The 17,603-nt window shown below is 40.3% G+C and overlaps 1 protein-coding gene across 4 annotated transcripts in view; it reads left to right on the top strand.

The window, feature by feature from the left end:
* The window catches only part of MAGI3 (membrane associated guanylate kinase, WW and PDZ domain containing 3), a 237,202-nt gene that overhangs the window by 799 nt on the left and 218,800 nt on the right, over window positions 1-17,603 (top strand). The window lies entirely within an intron of this gene.

The raw sequence follows: 17,603 nt of genomic DNA, 5'->3' as shown, positions 1-17,603 counted from the left end.
CCGGCCTTTGAAGCTCTCCCTTGCAGAGAAGGGTCCTCCTGATCGTAGCGTATTCTTGGGAACAGCCGCACGCATTTTCTGATGGGGACGGAGGTTCTGTGCTGTCGAGGCACTTGGTGCCAAGGTTACCGCCGAGCGTGCCCAGGAGGGCTGGGCCGCCCCAGTGTTTCCTGCGCACCAGCAACACCCCGGGGCTGACAGCCTGACTCGCGCAGCCCAGGTGGCGTCAGGTGTCCGGGTATCGATGCTGTGCAGTGCGCGATGCGTGGCGGAGTCGTGCGTGCTTGTGGGGAGCTGTTGAATGGTCCGGGCTTCGGAAGGAGACCTAGACCGAGGTGCCTCTTCCGAGTACAGCCTCTTCCAGATCTTTGATTTGACACAGATTTTGTAGAAGCGGTGGGTAAAACGGACCCCCGCTGCCCTGGTGTCTTTTATGCAAGTCAAGTCTGCAAAGCACGTCAGGTTTATCTTTCAGAGCATTGATCAGACTGCGTGCAGCGAGATCCCATGGCGTGCCGTGGCCCTTACGTGTGTGTGTGTGTGTGTGTGTGTGTGTGTTACCCACAGCGCTCTTGGTCGGCCCGGCATTGGTTAGAATGTGGTTCTGTTTTCTGAGATGCTTGTAACGTTGTGATTGATCCTAACGTTATTAGAAATCAGTTCTGCAGAGTGTGCTCTGTCTACTGGATTACATAGTGCATCGGAATAGAATGGGCTGTTTAATTGTGACTCGGGCTAGAGCGGTCAGTCCACCCCTTCACTGCAAAATGCTAGAAAATTCGGGAGAAAAATTTAACATGTTCTCTCCCTCACCCTGTTTTTTCTTTCTCAGCAGCTCACTTTGGAGATCTCTCTTTCATAGTCCTTGGGCTTAATGGGAACTGATGGTTTGTGGTGCAGTATACATATGTGTGAGTATTGTGGGTGTATGCACACACACTCACATGTCCCTGCGATCTTAAGATTTTCTTCATGTGGTCTATTTCATCATACTCATTTTAAGCTTACAGTTTACATAAGGTTTTCTGCTTTATTGTTAATTTAAAAAGACTTTGGCAGACTTTAAACATTTTTTTTTTTTTTTTGGTATAGTTTTGCAAATTAAGGAATTCTGGACTCAAACTTTTGGAGCCATATATGAAAGGTGGAAGAAAGGTTTTGAGGGCTGTCATTTAGTCAGTCAGGCACTGTCTGTAATATGCAAAATACTATATAATACACCGTTTACTAGTGTAGGTGCCATTTAGTTCAAATCCCACGAGTCAGGGAATAACGAGAACATCTACATCATTGTGTTTTGTTTTGATTAGTTAGGGGCATGAATGAGAATGTAACTTACTTTCAAAAATAGTTTAAGATTTAATAGATTGAGGAAGTCAATATATACTCAAGTCATTGTGGTTCTTTTAGAAGACTGGGGAGATCTTTAATATATTAGTCTGATGGGGATCCCTGGGTGGCGCAGCGGTTTGGCGCCTGCCTTTGGCCCAGGGCGCGATCCTGGAGACCCGGGATCGAATCCCACATCGGGCTCCCGGTGCATGGAGCCTGCTTCTCCCTCTGCCTGTGTCTCTGCCCCTCTCTCTCTCTCTGTGTGTGACTATCATAAATAAATAAAAATTAAAAAAATATATATATATATTAGTCTGATGGCATGTTATATATTTTCTCAAGGTTTATATCAAATTTGAGAAAATAATTCAAAGTTTAGAGTGTATTCAGTAATATCAATTAGCTGGGTCGAATAAACATCACATGCCCCAGAAGTAGTTGACATTTTTATGGTAATAACATTTTGCCCTCCTGACAACCATAAGTACTTTCGTACTTTAAATGTTTAGCCAAAAAACGGGAATGATTTATATTAATGAGTGTAGCATATTTTCTGATCATTAATAATAAAACTTATTTCTTTAAAGATATGCTCCGCTTCGGTAATTTCTAAAGGAAACCACTGTGTGTCATCTGAGATTATACTCTTGTTTCTAAGTAAATTGTAATTTTAAAAGGTTGATTTCTCAAAGAATAGTGTTCTTAGTTTCGAAATAGCCTCATGTTAAGCGTGAAGTGAATTGGCTTTCTTAAATGGTTCTGCTTAAACAACATTTGTTATAAAATAGCAAGGTTTTTGCAATGAAGCACAAGACTTCAAATATTAAGGAACTAGAGGAGGTTATTCCTAGAACTTTGGGGGCATATATACACCATCTCCAGAGGAGACAAGGATTCTGTACTGTTAGGATTAAATTTGAAAAGTATGAAAATACAAAGCAAGGAAATTTAAAAAGGAATGTGCTTTGCACATTTTTTTTTTCATTTTATCTAAACTTTGTGAGAGAAATGGATTTTCCATTTTAATATGGAGTTGTAAAGTGTACTTTAACACTGTCTCTTGTCTTGATTTAGTAACTCTTGGTTAAACTGTATCTATAACATGTCATTTAGAAACTAGTACAGCGCAAGAGTAAATTTAGCATTTCTCTGAGATGTAATATGCGTGGGGAATTATCTCACATTCGTTGTTTTCTGACAAAGTCCCTGGCAAAAGGATGAGTGTGGAACCTTCCTAGCTTTCTCCTTTTTGTCTTGTATGAGCTAAGGGGAACTCAGCCAAAGCCAGCATCAACACCTGGATGACTTAAGTTCTTTCTGGCAGTGATTGTCTTTAATCTTTGATTTGGGGCTTTTAGTATTTTCTTCTCCTTGCAGATTCCATTAAAGATTACAACAAAATTAACTCTTTAAAATACGGTTCCTAATCCTAGGCTTTTCTTGAGAGAATTAGGGGATTTCTTATTGGAATCTTATTCTTGCTTAGTGTTCACATAGTATGTAGCAATCAGTGCATTCCTGCTTCTAGGACAGTCTTTATTTAGTTCCACCTATTTCTTGGCCTAGCTGGTCAACTGTTTCTTAATTACAATTCTTTTTTCTTTTTTCTTCTTCTTCTTCTCCTCCTTCTTCTTTCTTCTTTCTTCTTCTTCTTTTTTTTTTTTTCCTGCAAAGAGAAAAGTTTTCCATTGAATTTGAACTTTGTAGTTTCACAGTAGTAAAGGAAGTTGAACTTTGGACCTCTGATGAAATTGTTTCATGATCTAGTCCTGTAACCAGAATTGGTTTCTTTGATTTTTTTTTTCAGAGCATATTTTTAAGCAGTTTCTTTTCTGATTAATGATAGGAGTAGTTAATTTTGTTCTAAAATTCTCTAGACTATGAATGTTCACCTCTTCATATATTTATTTATTTATTTATTTATTTATTTATTTATTTATTTATGATTTCTATTTATTTATTTATTCATTCGAGACACAGGGAGAGAGAGAGGCAGAGACACAGGCAGAGGGAGAAGCAGGCTCCAGTAGGAGCCTGATGTGGGACTAGATCACCGGTCTCCAGGATCAGGCCCTGGGCTGAAGGGGGTGCTAAACCGCTGAGCCACCTGGGCTGCCCACTTCATATACTTTTAAACACATATTTCAGTGCTTGCTTATGATGTGGATTTTACTACAGAGATTTAAATATAGATAGATTACATGGAACCATTGTCTACTGTTTTTATGCACGCACTGCTTTCGACTACCTTAAATCGGCTACTGTGTCTAGAGATGAAAATCATGAGAAACAATGTTATCATTTAAGCAAAAACTAATTTGAAATAGATCTTGTGGAAATGCCAGTTAATTTTAGGTCAGAGTTTGCCTTTGACTCTTTGAGACATCTGTCTTATAGGGGAATTTTGTTAAAAACAGCACATTCCTAGAAATCCATTCCCCATTGGTGAAGAAACATTACTAGAAGCTTTTAAGTAAGGGTGTCTGTGTTATGCCAATGATGAATAACTTTACCTCTTTCTTTTAACTTTGGGATTTTTTTTTTCTTTTGGGGTTTATTGGGTAATTTGGGACTTGTGAGTTTTGTTTAGGTGGTTGTCATATTTGTTTTTTTTTTTTTTAAAGATTTTATTTATTTATTCATGAGAGACACAGGGGGAGAGAGAGGCAGAGACACAGGCAGAGGGAGAAGCAGGCTCCATGCAGGGAGCCCAATGAGGGACTCGATCCGGGGACTCCAGGATCACGCCCTGGGCCGAAGGCAGGCACTAAACCACTGAGCCACCCAGGGATCCCCTGGTTGTCATATTTAAAGACGGGAAGGGTGGGAGAAACTAGCTAGCCTGGTTGGTTTCCAAATCAAAAAACTTTGTTTTTTAACAATAGAAACTAAAGATTGGGTGAGGCAGCCTCTTTGTTAGAGAAACAGCATTAAATTTTGATAAACCTGAAGTTGGAAACTTTCCTGTCCTCTCAAAATTTGGTAGCAATTTTTTTTCGCATCTAAAATTGGCCTCAAAATAACTCCAGTAACTTCAGCTTCTGGACCCTATTCCATCCAATTCATGTGAATGATGAACTTATGCCATAGAGGCAGAAGAAACACTTAATATTTGGCTCTTTTCAGTTTTCAGACCATTTTTATTTTATTCAGTTTAATACTAAGACTGATTTTCATGGAACATAACTGTGTTCCTGGGGAATAGAAATTGTTTCTCCTCTGAGATTCTGGGATGTACTTGATAAAACCTCTTATTATAAGAGACAGATTTCAGTGTGTGTGTGTGTGTGTGTGTTTCCTGGTCTCTAATTTGTGTAAATTGATGGTAAAACAAATCTACCTTTGCTCCAGTATCTGACTTGTGAAGTCAGTGCATAATCTTCTCAGATGAATAGTTTCTTTACTATGTAACCTCCAAGTGCTGTATAAATTTTGTGAGCATTTAGGAGTTTGGAGAGTATGCTATAGGAGAATTTCAGTTTTATGATCCACTACAGTATTAGGTACCAATTTCAAACTCTGCCAATTCCTAGGTCAGATTTTTGTTGTTTAGGGTTTGACAAAGGATAAGTGTTTTGGTATTGGAGACTAAAACTGTGACCCTTTTAACTAATTAATCGTTTTGTTTCTCTTCTGAATTTTTGAGAAATAATTTCCTTGCAGTACTGCACCTTGGCAGAGAGAATGAATGTCCTTTATTTAAAACTGCTCTTAAGGGTAACATTTTCTATATCTCAGGGGCTAGTCTTATGAGAGACTTGTTTGTGGGGAAGAGTTGCTCTTCTCCTTGAACGGATATTACTCAGAATGTTCCCCCCCGCCCCCCCCCCCCAAAAAAAAGTGCTTATTTTACTTTATAAAGAGAAAACAAAAGTTTGATTACTGGCACACATTCCTTCCTTTAACAGCCATTTGGTGGTGTACCCATGTCAGCTAGCGCCGGTGATATAAAAACATGAGATAAATAAATGAATGAGAAACGATCTCTGACTTCCAGAAGTCACACTTTAATGGGAGCTTAAGGTTTCATTGGTAAAGAATCCCTGTAGTAAGGGTTTTACCTTTTTTACTCTTCTCCTGGTACTTTAGTGTAAAACTCTTTAGGTAAGTCTGAGTATGAATTTTGGTGGGAGCTGGACTGATTAATTGGTTGCCAAGCACCCTGTTCTAAAAAGTGACGTGGGGTCACATCTCACAGAGGATTTGGGTTCTCAAGTCATTACAAAAAGAGGGTAACCAAATATAAACACAATTATCCTTTGACAAGCCCTTAGTTAAATTGCCCTCAAAATACATTGTGTCTGTGTTTATACTCACAATGTATTTTATACACTGGTTTGTACCATTTGTAGAACAAGTACTATATACCTCTTTTCTGCCCACCTTGGAACCAGTTGCCATGTTTCAGTTGAACACCAGATGAAACAGTTTGCTTGCAGGGAAGAGTTAGGTTTTTGTTTTTGTTTTAATAAAAAACCTATCTCTTAATTTTAAAAATTATCCTCATCTGGGTGTGCAGAGTGAATTTGTAGAAGGTAAATGTGTACATGAGGCGAGAGAGAGTGAGAGCTTTCATCCCTTTGTGTGTCTTGTTAGGGTCCTTGCCTCATGCCTTTACCTGGGGAGAGAATTGTGAAGAATTTTGAACGTAGCTTGGCTTTGAAAGATAGCTAGGTTTTGGTTTAGTGAAACTAGTATCCTCTCAGTAGTATGTAAGAAGCAGAGGAGGAGAAAAAGATGAGGCAAGAATATTCGATATAGATAGGTCTACGGTATAGTCAGTCTCAATAGTGAACGTGTGTAAAACCTTATTTTTTTATAAATGCACAAAATTCACATTATAGAATAATTAGAAAATGGAGAATCATATTAATTGTTTAAATATGTAAGCAGTTCTAATATGAATTGTCTCATAAGTTTTTTTTTAATTGGAACTTGAAATTTTTTTTTTTTCTTCTAGAAATAGTGCTGGCGAAGTGCTTAATGCTATTTCTACCTTCAGCCTTCCTCAACTCATAATGTAATGAGTATTTTTATTTAACCCATAATGTAGCTGAAATGTTACTAGTAGTACTGTGCTTTATGATAATAGGCTTTCTTGTGTTGCCTTGGAAGCCTAGCCAATTTTATAGGAAAATGCAATTTGCATTTGAGGTGAATAAAAGAGAACTGGAAATAAATTTCCACCTTAACTTCCCCTTTTCCTTTGTTATAGTCACTGTTGACTGACTTCCAGAGAAAAGGGTTGCACCATTATACCTCCATCCAATCCCCTCCTCCCCCCACCGCCAACCTTTGCACTGTGTCCCCATGCAGCTACACGGCAGTGGTTCCCAGGAGCAGTTCTGCATCTCTCCCCCAATTTCAGTCACCCCATCATGGCCAGGGGATCATGGACTACATTTTGAGGACTGTCATTTGACTTGTGACATATTTAAATAGCTGAGAAAGGACAGACTGTGCTCAAATTGTAAGGTACCTTGTTTTAGTAATACTTGTGCTGGAGATACTGTTTTAGAGACTCAGTAAGAAATAAAGAGGGTTAAACTGTTTGCTATAATGTATTTGGAGTTTATAAAAAATATTATGGAATGCAGATTGGAAGGAAAATTTGCTTCAGATTTATTAAAATTAGCATCTATTTTATTTGGAGGATGTCCTTGTCTTGGGTATGTATTATGAACAGTAGCTGATCTACTTAATTAAAACTTTCTAGCATCTTAGGCTCTTTGTTATTTTATTTTATTTTTTTTTAGATAATTTTAAACACATAATTGTTTTTCTTGCTTTCAGGAAGTTTGTGAATGAATACCCTGTTTCTCATTGTTGTTCTGATTGGGAAGTACATGTGACTCTGAAAAATATTTTTTTCTTTTTTAAAGAATTTATTTGAGAGAGAGAGAGAGAGAGAGTGCAAACAGGGGGAGGGGCAGGTGGAAAGGGAGAGAATCTTAAGCTGACTTCTTGCTGAGCCCAATGCTGAGCTCTGAGCTTGATCTTACAACCCTGGGGATCATGACCTGAGCTGAAATCAGTCGACTTGGACGCTTAACTGACTGAGCCACCTAGCCCTCCCTGCATTCTCCCCACCCCCCCCAGAGAAATGGAGTTTTACTACACATGATGACATTTCACAGAAGTAGTTTTATGGAATGAAAATACTCTGAAAGGGAGGGTAAAGGGAAGTATTTATTAATAAATAATTTATTTCTGATCTTCATCAAATAGAATGAAGTGAAGTTGTCTTTTTTCCCCTCTAATAAAATGACTTAAAAAATCCCCTTTAAATGGAGCAGCCCTAGAGATCTTTTACTCTTTGGATGTGGTTATCCATTTTGCAACAGGTATCTATTGATATGTAGGTCAGATCTCATCAGGAAGGGAAAAAAGAAACCCTAATTCACATGTCAGTTTCTGTGTTTGTAAGAGTTCTGTAGCAAGTGACAGGAACTACTGAGGTTAATCTAGGCTGAGGAATGTATTGGCTTACATACATGAAAACCCATACCTAGGGCTGTAACAGCTAAATTCATGCAATCAAGTGATGGTCATTGGGACTTTCACTTGGCTCTTTTCCTCTGCGTTGGCTTTTTCTTTAGCTCAGTCCTCAGTGTAGCAAGAAAGGTGGCCCTGAGCCCCCAAGTCATACAGAGTCCTTAAAGCTTCTCATCTTTGTCCTGGAGTCCAATAACGAATTTCACTCAGGGACTTTGTGTCCATCTTTTGGACCAGTTGTAGAGAGAAGGCAATGAGGTACCGTGATTGGCCAGGCCTGTGTGGCATGTCTACTCTTGCGGTTAGGTGTAGAAAGTGCAGTGTCTGCACTGTCTTAGAACCTCAGGAGACAAGGGATGAGTAGTTCCTTAAAAGATGGGATGCTGGGGAGATAACACTACAGGAAATGGCCTCTTTTTAAAACATTAATCTCTCCTACTTTGAAGCCAACAGGAGTACACAGTTGTTATAAAGCTGTCATTTTTTAAAAACCAGGTATTGATTATAGACCAAAGGCACTGATTTTACTCAGTTTACTTAAATATTATAATTTTTGAAGTTTTTAACCTAAAAGCTGCTTTGATCTAAATTTTTTTCTTTAAGATATCAACATCTTGGGCTGCCTGGGTAGCTCAGTTGGTTAAGCATCCGACTCTTGATATCCGCTCAGGTCTTGATCTCAAGGTCATGAGATCTAGTTCTACATCAAACTCTTTACTCAGCAGGGAATCTGCTTGAGACTCTGTCTCCTTCTCCCTCTGTCCCTCCTCTGCCCCCCGACGTGTATGAGCCTGTGCTTTCTCTCCCCTAGATTTAAAAAAAAAAAAATCTTAAAAAAAAGATGTCAACATCTCAGTTTTTTAATGTGTACAGCTAAAAAGTACTTTTTCAAATTTTTTTTAACATTAAGATTCTGTTAATCAGTGCTGCTTGTTCTTAGGTAGATCTGATACTTTGGAGGATCAATCAGTTAATTATCTTTGGCATTGAGAAAATTATTATTAACCTAGTTAATGCAATTTTTTAAACCTCATTGTACCATTTTGAAGATGAAATTCTAAAATAATTGCTTTCCAGGATTTTTGGCTATTTATTTATTTATTTATTTACCTACTTACTTACTTACTTACCTACCTACCTTTTATTTCTTTAAATAGGCTGCATGATGGGGTGTAGAGCTCAGGACCCTGAGATCAAGACCAGATCTAAGATCGAGAGTCTGGTGATTCAACTGAGCCACCCAGGTGCCCCCAGGATGTTTTGCTTTTAAGACAATAGCCTTTTTAAATATAACTTGAGGCTACATTTTTATTGTATTATTGCTACGCATTCTATAATAATACCTTTTAACTATGATCTCATAGAAGTCAAACATTAAGAAACTACTTCATTGACTCTTTGAAACACTGCATAAGTGTGTAATGTGGTTTTTGTTTAATCACCTAAAAAAGTCACTTGGCAGACACAGTAGGCTAAAATCTGACCCCCTTTGTTTTTTTCTGCCTCTACCAGGGCTAGGTATTTGGAGTAGAGGTGGGAGGTCAAAAAAAAGGGGTGGGTACCTGAATATCTTTTCATACTATTTTTATATTCTTGATTACCATTTGAGTATATTCAACTCTGGTATCGGGAAAGTGATTTGAATATCAACCTTCAGTTTATGTATCATGTGCATGGTAGGAGTTTTGCAGTTTGGCTCAGTGTTGTCTGGTAGTTTGTATCTTTAGTGAATATTAAATATTATTAAATTATTGGTAAATACGCTATTGTATATCAAAACCAACATTCATGGTATTGGGTATGATTCATCAAAAATCATAGTGTGACTTTGTATTTTGAGATTAGTGTATGTCTGTCTTGGATGTCTTTAGGTTGTATTTGGAAAATCACTGCTTCTATTGCAGAAGCCTATTGCTAGGGTTCTCCAGTATCAATTCTATATATTGATTAATGAAGTCATGAAATCTGTTAAAATAATACAATTTCCTTATCTCTGCTCACAGAACTATATCTAACCTACTTCTATAGCTTTGGGCAGAAGAACATTTTGTTAAAATATTATTAATTTTAGCTAAGGATACTTTTCACTTGTTTCAGTGTTTACAGTTAGAATGTCCGTACTACTTAAAAATTTAATTTCCTTTTAATAGAGTTAGAATTGCTAACTAGAGCCATCTCATAGTGAAATGCTGGTGGATGAAATGATACATCAACCTTCCCTTGGTTTGTGACTCTTAAGTCAGCGGCCTTGCTTTGAATCTAATAGGAATATTCTGACTTGGGGACTTATCATTAAAATGCTAGCTGCCATTTCCTGAGTAATAATCGTATGTCCATACATTATACACCTGTCTCATTTGTTTCATAAGGATGTGTATTTTGGCACACATGTATTCCTGTAAAAAATTTTATATTTGTGATTCTCCATGAGTCAGACATTATCCTCTCCCTTTTATCCATGAGAAAACTAAGGTCCAGAAAGATGAACACAGCAAAGGTCTCAGACTCAACGAGTACTGTGAACTAAAGCAGTTTCAAGTCTTCCTTCTTCACTTTCCAAATAGAATATTATTTCATTGTGTCTGAAAAATCTGCCTTACTTCCTTTTCCTCTGTTAAAAGGAAAAAAAAAAAACAAAAACCCCACAATTCTGAATTGTTTGAGTGGGTGTTAAAGGCAGTGAAACATTGGGCAGCTACTTAAAATAAAAGCTGCATTGCTTGGTTCTGTTTCTTTCTTTCTTTTTTTTTTTTAAAGCAATTTTCTTTATTTATTTATGATAGAGAGAGAGAGAGGCAGAGACATAGGCAGAGGGAGAAGCAGGCTCCATGCACTGGGAGCCTGACGTGGGACTCGATCCTGGGTCTCTAGGATCCCACCCTGGGCCAAAGGCAGGCGCCAAACCGCTGCACCACCCAGGGATCCCCCTTTGTTCTGTTTCTAAACAAGTTTGTGGTCTTGCAGTTTAATCTGTATAGCTAAACTGCACAATGAAGTAGTTATTCCCAAGAATTACCAATCAACCAGAAAGTTAGCATTAATTCTTGCTACCTTTTGTAAGATCATAATTTTAGCAGTTCTCTGTAAAAGCCCGGATACTCTTAGGATAAACAGACTTGTGAAAATTGTATACTTGATACTGCAAATAATATCTGGTTCTCATGTTTCCTGTCCACTCACTCTATAATTCACTCATCAGGAAGGTGTTTGTTCGTACACTTATCTTGAGGCTGGTGGCCTAAAAAATGTTCTGAAGAATGGAACAATGAATAAATTTGGGAACTAGGAATGTTTTATAAGTATGCAGACCTGGGCACCGGGTGGCTCAGTTGGTTAAGCGCCTGCCTTCGGCTTAGGTCGTGATCCCAGGGTCCTGGGGTCGAGTCCCTGCATGGGACTCCCCACTCAGCGGGAGTCTGCTTCTCCCCCCTTCTCCCCCCGCCCCCCACTGCTCCTCCTACTTGTGCTCTCTCTCTCTTGATGGCTCTCTCTATCTCAAAGAAATAAGTAAAAATCTTTAAAATAAAATAAATAAGTATGAGACTATTCAAAGTATACTTTGCTTTTAAATAAAATTTAGCGGGGCAGCCCGGGTGGCTCAGTGGTTTAGCACCGCCTTCAGTCCAGGGTGTGATCCTGGAGACCCGGGATCGAGTCCCACATCAGGCTCCCTGCATAGAGCCTGCTTCTCCCTCTGCCTGTGACTCTGCCCCTCTCTCTCTCTCTCTCTGTGTCTCTCATGAATAAATAAAATCTTTAAACAAATAAAATAAAATTTAGCCAAGCTAGGTAGAAGTAGATCATATTCAAGTAGATCTCTTTTCTTTCGGGTTTCAAGTACTGTGCAGTAAGGTGGTCCCATCAAAGAGGCCATTAAAGCAGGTTGTGGAGTTTAGGCACCTCTTATTCTTTAAGTGTTCATGCTGTTATGTTTTCTGTTTCGGCTTGAAGTCAGTCATTCAACTGGAAGGAACCATGGCAATCCAACTAAGACCCTGAGTCTGCAAATAAATAAATTGAGGCTTAGCAATGGCAGGTGACTCTGCTCAGAGTCCCTAGCACAAAGCTGGCTGAGTGTGGACTGGAATTCTGGTTGTTCTTGTTTTGGTTTCTGGCGTAAGATTTTCTGTGGGAAACTGTAGTGAAATTGGTGAAAAAAGAAGTAGCCTGTTAAACATATTCTGTCTCTTTACGAAATCTGCATTGCTTTGCCATTAAGTATCACAGGTGGGCCTCAGCCTGCTGGGCCATCAGCATGCGTGAGCATTGTTGGCAACAGTTGTAATCCAGGAGTTGGAGCCTAGGGAGGAATGTTGATCATTATGTGCCACAGGTTTCCAGGACATTTGTAGTCTTATGTGATGCGGTAGCTTATGATTAGATCTAAATAGTCAGAGAATTGTAAGCTGGTATAACAGCTCTGTACTTAAGTATTGGTTCTTGTTGTTTTAGCTTTGGAAAATGATTTCTCCCATCGAAAGATTCTTTGCAGTGCTTTCAGTAGACTCCTGAATGGGTGCTCTGTATGGCAGACTGCTGTTGCTCGTCTTACCCTTCTCGGTGGGGTGATAGCGCAAGTCTAAATTACAGCCAGCTCTCCTTTTATTTTTCGCCTTCGCCTGAGTAGGGGATGCAGTGGGTGAAGAGGGATTGTGGAGCTTGGGACTGCTCAGGGGTGTGGTAGAGGAACTGTCAAGGGCACTTTGGGCTCAGGTCCTTGAGCTCCTCTGGCTGTAATGCAGGTTAACAGGGCTGAGCAGGGAGCTGTGCTCTTGCTCGGGATGGGACAAGCCGATGTCCCAGGCCACAGAGAGCTGGCCACAGCAGAGAAGTTACTCCCTGGCGTTAGGCAACACTTAAGAAGGGAGAGGTTTGGGCAGCCGGGTGGCTCAGCGGTTTAGTGCCGCCTTCAGCCCAGGGCATGATCTTGGAGACCCGGGATCGAGTCCCACATTGGGCTCCCTGCATGGAGCCTGCTTCTCCCTCTGCCTGTGTCTCTCATGAATAAATAAATAAAATCTTAAAAAAAAAAAAAAAAAAAAGAAGGGGGAGGTTTGGGTGTTAGTTCTGGGGAGACTCTTTTCATTAGGTGTGACCAATGGGAATGGTACCGTCTTGCCCGGGCCATTTGTGTGCCTGTGAAAGAACAGCATGGGTGTCGACCTGAAAAGATATGTCTACAGCCAGTCTTCCAGAGACTCTAGTAGTATCAGTGGGGGGTCAAGTGCAGGAAACAGAAAGGTATGTAATACAGGGAATCTGTTGCTTAGGGAATCTTAAGGGGGCTGGAGAGCTGGGCTCTAGGCCAGGAATCTGAGAGTGACTTCTAGGGTACCTTGGAACCACATGCCATGGGAGCTGTCAGGATAGTAGTCCTCAGGAGGCTGTCACTGCAACTAAGGTAAGAAAATCCCACCGCCCTTGTGACGCAGGGGACCGTAGCAGCCACTGCTATTGCTATTGTAGCTGCTTCAAGTCTGCAGTGTGGTATCTGGCCAATGCTGGGCCACCTTCTTGATGCCTCTGAGCTGCTGACTAGATGCTGGCACTGCCTTCTGTCACTGTCCCTCAACAGCGTTGCAGCTGGAGACTGGATTCTGACATCCTGTGACGTTCTTTGCCGACCAAAGACCACTGAAAGCTGCAGGCTGATGGAACTCCGATCCACTTCTGCCTTCCATATTTTGTGTCCTACATCTTAAACAGTGGAACTGAATTTTCACCCCAAATACTAACTGTGTAAAGGAACCTGGAAAATACAGTTTCTGATTTTCCAATCCCTGCCTTTCAGGAAGGCATGCTATAAGTAGGTGGATGCTAAGTGCCAGCGGACCCTATCTCGCACGCTCGTCTTCTTAGGGATCGTATTTAAATGCAGCGTAACCCTTCCCTGATAACTCACTGTCATTTCTGTGAGCTCATCTTTTTGAAATGGCCTGTAGTTGGAATGAGCACAAGGCCGATGGATTCTTAACATCTTTATCTTGGTACTGGCTTACTTCTGCCCTACCTCCTGTCCCTGCTGCTGAGACTTCTGTATTTTCTATCACTTGATCTCAACCTCCACTATAAGCCGCAGGCATCCAGGGCAGGGAAGGCATCTCAGCTGAAACGACCAATTCCTAGGCTGGTCAGCAACCTGTGATTTCTGGGACTTAGAAAGAGGAATGGGGCCAGTAAGAATCTTTCCTGGGGATTTGAACTAAGACAAAAAGGAAAGCATGTCCAGTTAGCGGTAGGGAGTTCAGCTGAGAGGTTTTTCAGTGAAGCACAGGGGTTGGCTATACTCTTTCTTGACTCTGATGGTTAAATGTTCAGGAATTGAGCAAGTTGGTTGTCCAGCACAGCCATTTGAAAACATTAAGTTGCATGAAATTGCAAATAAGCAAATCATGTTAAAAGCAAAGGTACTTAATACTCAAAGTCAATGATGTCATTATTTTCAGTTTTACTGAGGTACAGTTGATGAAAGTGTGATAAATTTAAAGTATACAGTGTGATGATTTGACATACATAATACATTCCTCTGGGATAACAACCTTAATAGAACATTCTGGAATCTTCCGGTATTTTTTATTTTGATGAGAACACATAAGTTAGCACATGTCAGTTATGCAATATAGCATTGTCAACTATGGTCACCATGTTATACATTAGGTCCTCAGACCTTAATCATGTTACAACTGAAAGTTTATTCCCATTACCAATCTCTTCCCTTCCCCCTCACTCCAGCCCCTGGCAGCCACCGCTCATCTCTCTTTCTGTGAGTTTGACCTTTTCTTTCTTTCTTCGTTTTGATTCCATGCCCTTTCCTAATTATTCTAGTACCTTTTACTACCATCTATGCCCTTGGGTTTCTTTACATCTGTTATATCTGAGTAGTGGAAATACTATATAATAGGTTATCTTCGCAGCCCTGTTTTCACTTGTCACAACTATGGTGGGAGTTGTTAGCATTTACAAAACACACCACCCATTGTGAGGTGGGGAGTCAAGGTTGGAAAAGGCCATGCGAAACTTATGTACAAACTAAGATTATGGGAGAAGAAATTGATGCATGTCGTAAGGCCAAGGGGTGTTCCTAACAGACCACTGGAAGGAAGGGCCATGAACTCCTCTTCCCAAGGTCCAGAATCATTCTGGAATCTTCCTACAGCTCTAGCCTCCAGGAGATGCAGCCATAATTTACTCCCTGTTCTTGGAATTATGTGAAATTGTCAATTCCCTCTGTGTCATCATTAATAGAACAGTCTGGAATGTTAGGATATTTTATCTATCTATCTGTCTATCTATCTATCTATCTATCTATCTATCTATCTATCTATCTATCATCTATCTATCTAGTTTATTTTACTCATGAAGAGGAGACAAGCTGTGGAAAATTTTGGGTTCAGATTTTCTGGGGTAGAGATGAAGGTATGAAGGTCAAGAAGGGCAGGAGCAGTGTGATAACGGGGGAATTTCCAGAGCGAGGCATTTGTACCTTATAGTTTATGGTCCACATCCCTTCCCCAAGTAGATTCTATATTAGAGTAAGATTGAAACCTCTACTACGGGATGCCCACTGTAAATATATACATTTTATTCTGTGGCAGTTTTCCTGTATAAACACTGCACAATTATGGTTGCTGGTGCATAGAGTGGCTTGTTACTGTATAGATGCTCTAAGCCTCAAAGGCTAGAGTCTTGGGGCACAGGTAGCATTTCTCTCCTCCTGTAGCCCCAACCTGTGCCTTTAGGAATTGCTGAGGTGCACAGCAGTATCTGTAGCTCACTGCCTCAGCCTCCTCAGCTGCCTTTGATCAGCTGCTAGCTCTCTGCTCATCTCCCCAGTTTTTGTTTTCTCTTTACTCTGATTGCTTCTCCCACGTGTCTCTGCTTCCCAAAGAAAAAACTGACCTTGGAGGGATCCTGTCAGCCAATTGCCAGGTTCCTTGACTTCCCCTGGTGGATTGTCCAATCTGTCAGAGGGTCAGGTGTAAACCTAAGGTGGCAGTCTTCTGTTTTCCTTTATGTTTGTCCTTGCTTAGATATTCGGGAGCTGCTCTGTACCCCCTGAACATCTGTGTATATATATATTTTTTTCTCCATTTCTGGATTTGGAAATATGCCAGAAGCCTGGTCTCTAGGTAATATTTTATTTGATATCCTTGTTTTAGAGGTTCAATTTGGACTGCATGTAGTAAACAAACCCTGTCTTTGAAAAAGTCATCTTAAAAAAAAAAGTGATTGGAAATGGATCTTTGAAAGGCCAATAGATAGTCTCAGGATAATTTCTTACTAATTGAAAGAATAAAACGTTGCCTAATTATGGCCTGTTAGTCTGCTGTTAAAGTGATGTAATGCAGATGAGAATTTCATCAGTATTAAGGAACTTACTATTTATTAAGTAAACAATATAGAAATATTTTATCATTCCCTAGGGCACCTGGGTGGCTCAGTTGGTTAAGTGTCTGACTCTTGGTTTTGGCTCAGGTCATGATCTCAGGGTCATGAGATCAAGCCCCGCTGCACATGGGATTCCAGCTCCATAGAGTGTAGCCTGCTTGAGATTCTTTCCCTCTCCCTATGCCCCTCCCCCTGCTCTCCCCTCAAAGGCTAGAGTCCTGGGGCACAGGTAGCATTTCTCTCCCCTGCTGGTGCACCCTCCCCAACAAACAAACAAATAAAATCTTAAAAGAATATTTTATCATTCCCCCCAAATACCAGATGGGAATGGGTATAATTTGCCTCATTCCCTGCAGTTGGCAAACTTTTCACCTCCTAAGGTACTACTTTGTCTCCACCATTGGCACTGATGCTATTAGAGAAGCATCTATGCAAATGATATTTAAAACTCACAGCCCTTCTGTGGCTGTTTTCTAACTTTGGGATCCTGATTAGAGGAGAGGGTATGGTCAGAATTTCTTTTTTGTGCCTATGTGGAGCCCCTCTCTTTAAGCGATGGTGCAGCCTCCCCAGGCTGTTCATGAGTTTACTGCTCATAACGTAACTGAAAGAACAGTCTTACTGGGGTGTAGTCCTAACGTACCCCTTGGCCAGGTCTCTTTCTTGCCCACAGTTTTCACCTCAAGTTGCTATAGGAATCTTTTCACTGGGTGTATGTGGTGGGGAGGGGTGATGATGACAGGAGCACCTCCACTTTTGTTGTCCTTTATTTGTTTTTAAAAACAATGTGACTAAAGAGAAACAGCACTTGGTGCCTGTAATTTTACTGTACACATTACATTTTAGGACCGGTTGTCTTCATTATTGTTCATAGAGGTGAAATCACAGCCTCCAGGCCATCTTTTGGCCAAATCTAAATGGCTTTTAGTAAGGTTTGATGGAATTTTACATAAAACTGGCAAAGCACAGTTAAGTTGTATGACTTTAAAATGTGGGTTTGGAGTCAATCTGTGGTGGAATTTCAGTTCTACCACTTATGGACTGTTACCTTGGACAAATTACTTAGATTCTTCATCTATAAAGTAAGTATCATACTGCATATCTCATGGGTTTGAAAAATAAATTGTGTTAGCTACAATCAGGGTGTTTTCCCCAACTCTTTTACTTTTTAAATTAAATTAAATTTTTAAAGATTTTATTTGATGGAGAGAGAGCCAGAGGGCACAAGCAGGGGGAGGGGCAGAGGCAGAGGGAGAAGCAGACTACCCTGAGCAGGGAGCCTGACCCTGACCCTGACCCTGACGTGGGGCTCTATCCCAGGATTCCAGGATCATGACCCGAGCCGAAGGCAGATGCTGAACTGACTGAGCCAACTGTTTTAAAATGAG

Source organism: Canis lupus, chromosome 17, assembly GCF_003254725.2.
Source record: "Canis lupus dingo isolate Sandy chromosome 17, ASM325472v2, whole genome shotgun sequence".
NCBI lineage: Eukaryota > Metazoa > Chordata > Mammalia > Carnivora > Canidae > Canis > Canis lupus.
The sequence above is the reverse complement of the archived record's forward strand: the minus strand, read 5'-3'. Positions and strand labels throughout refer to the sequence as shown.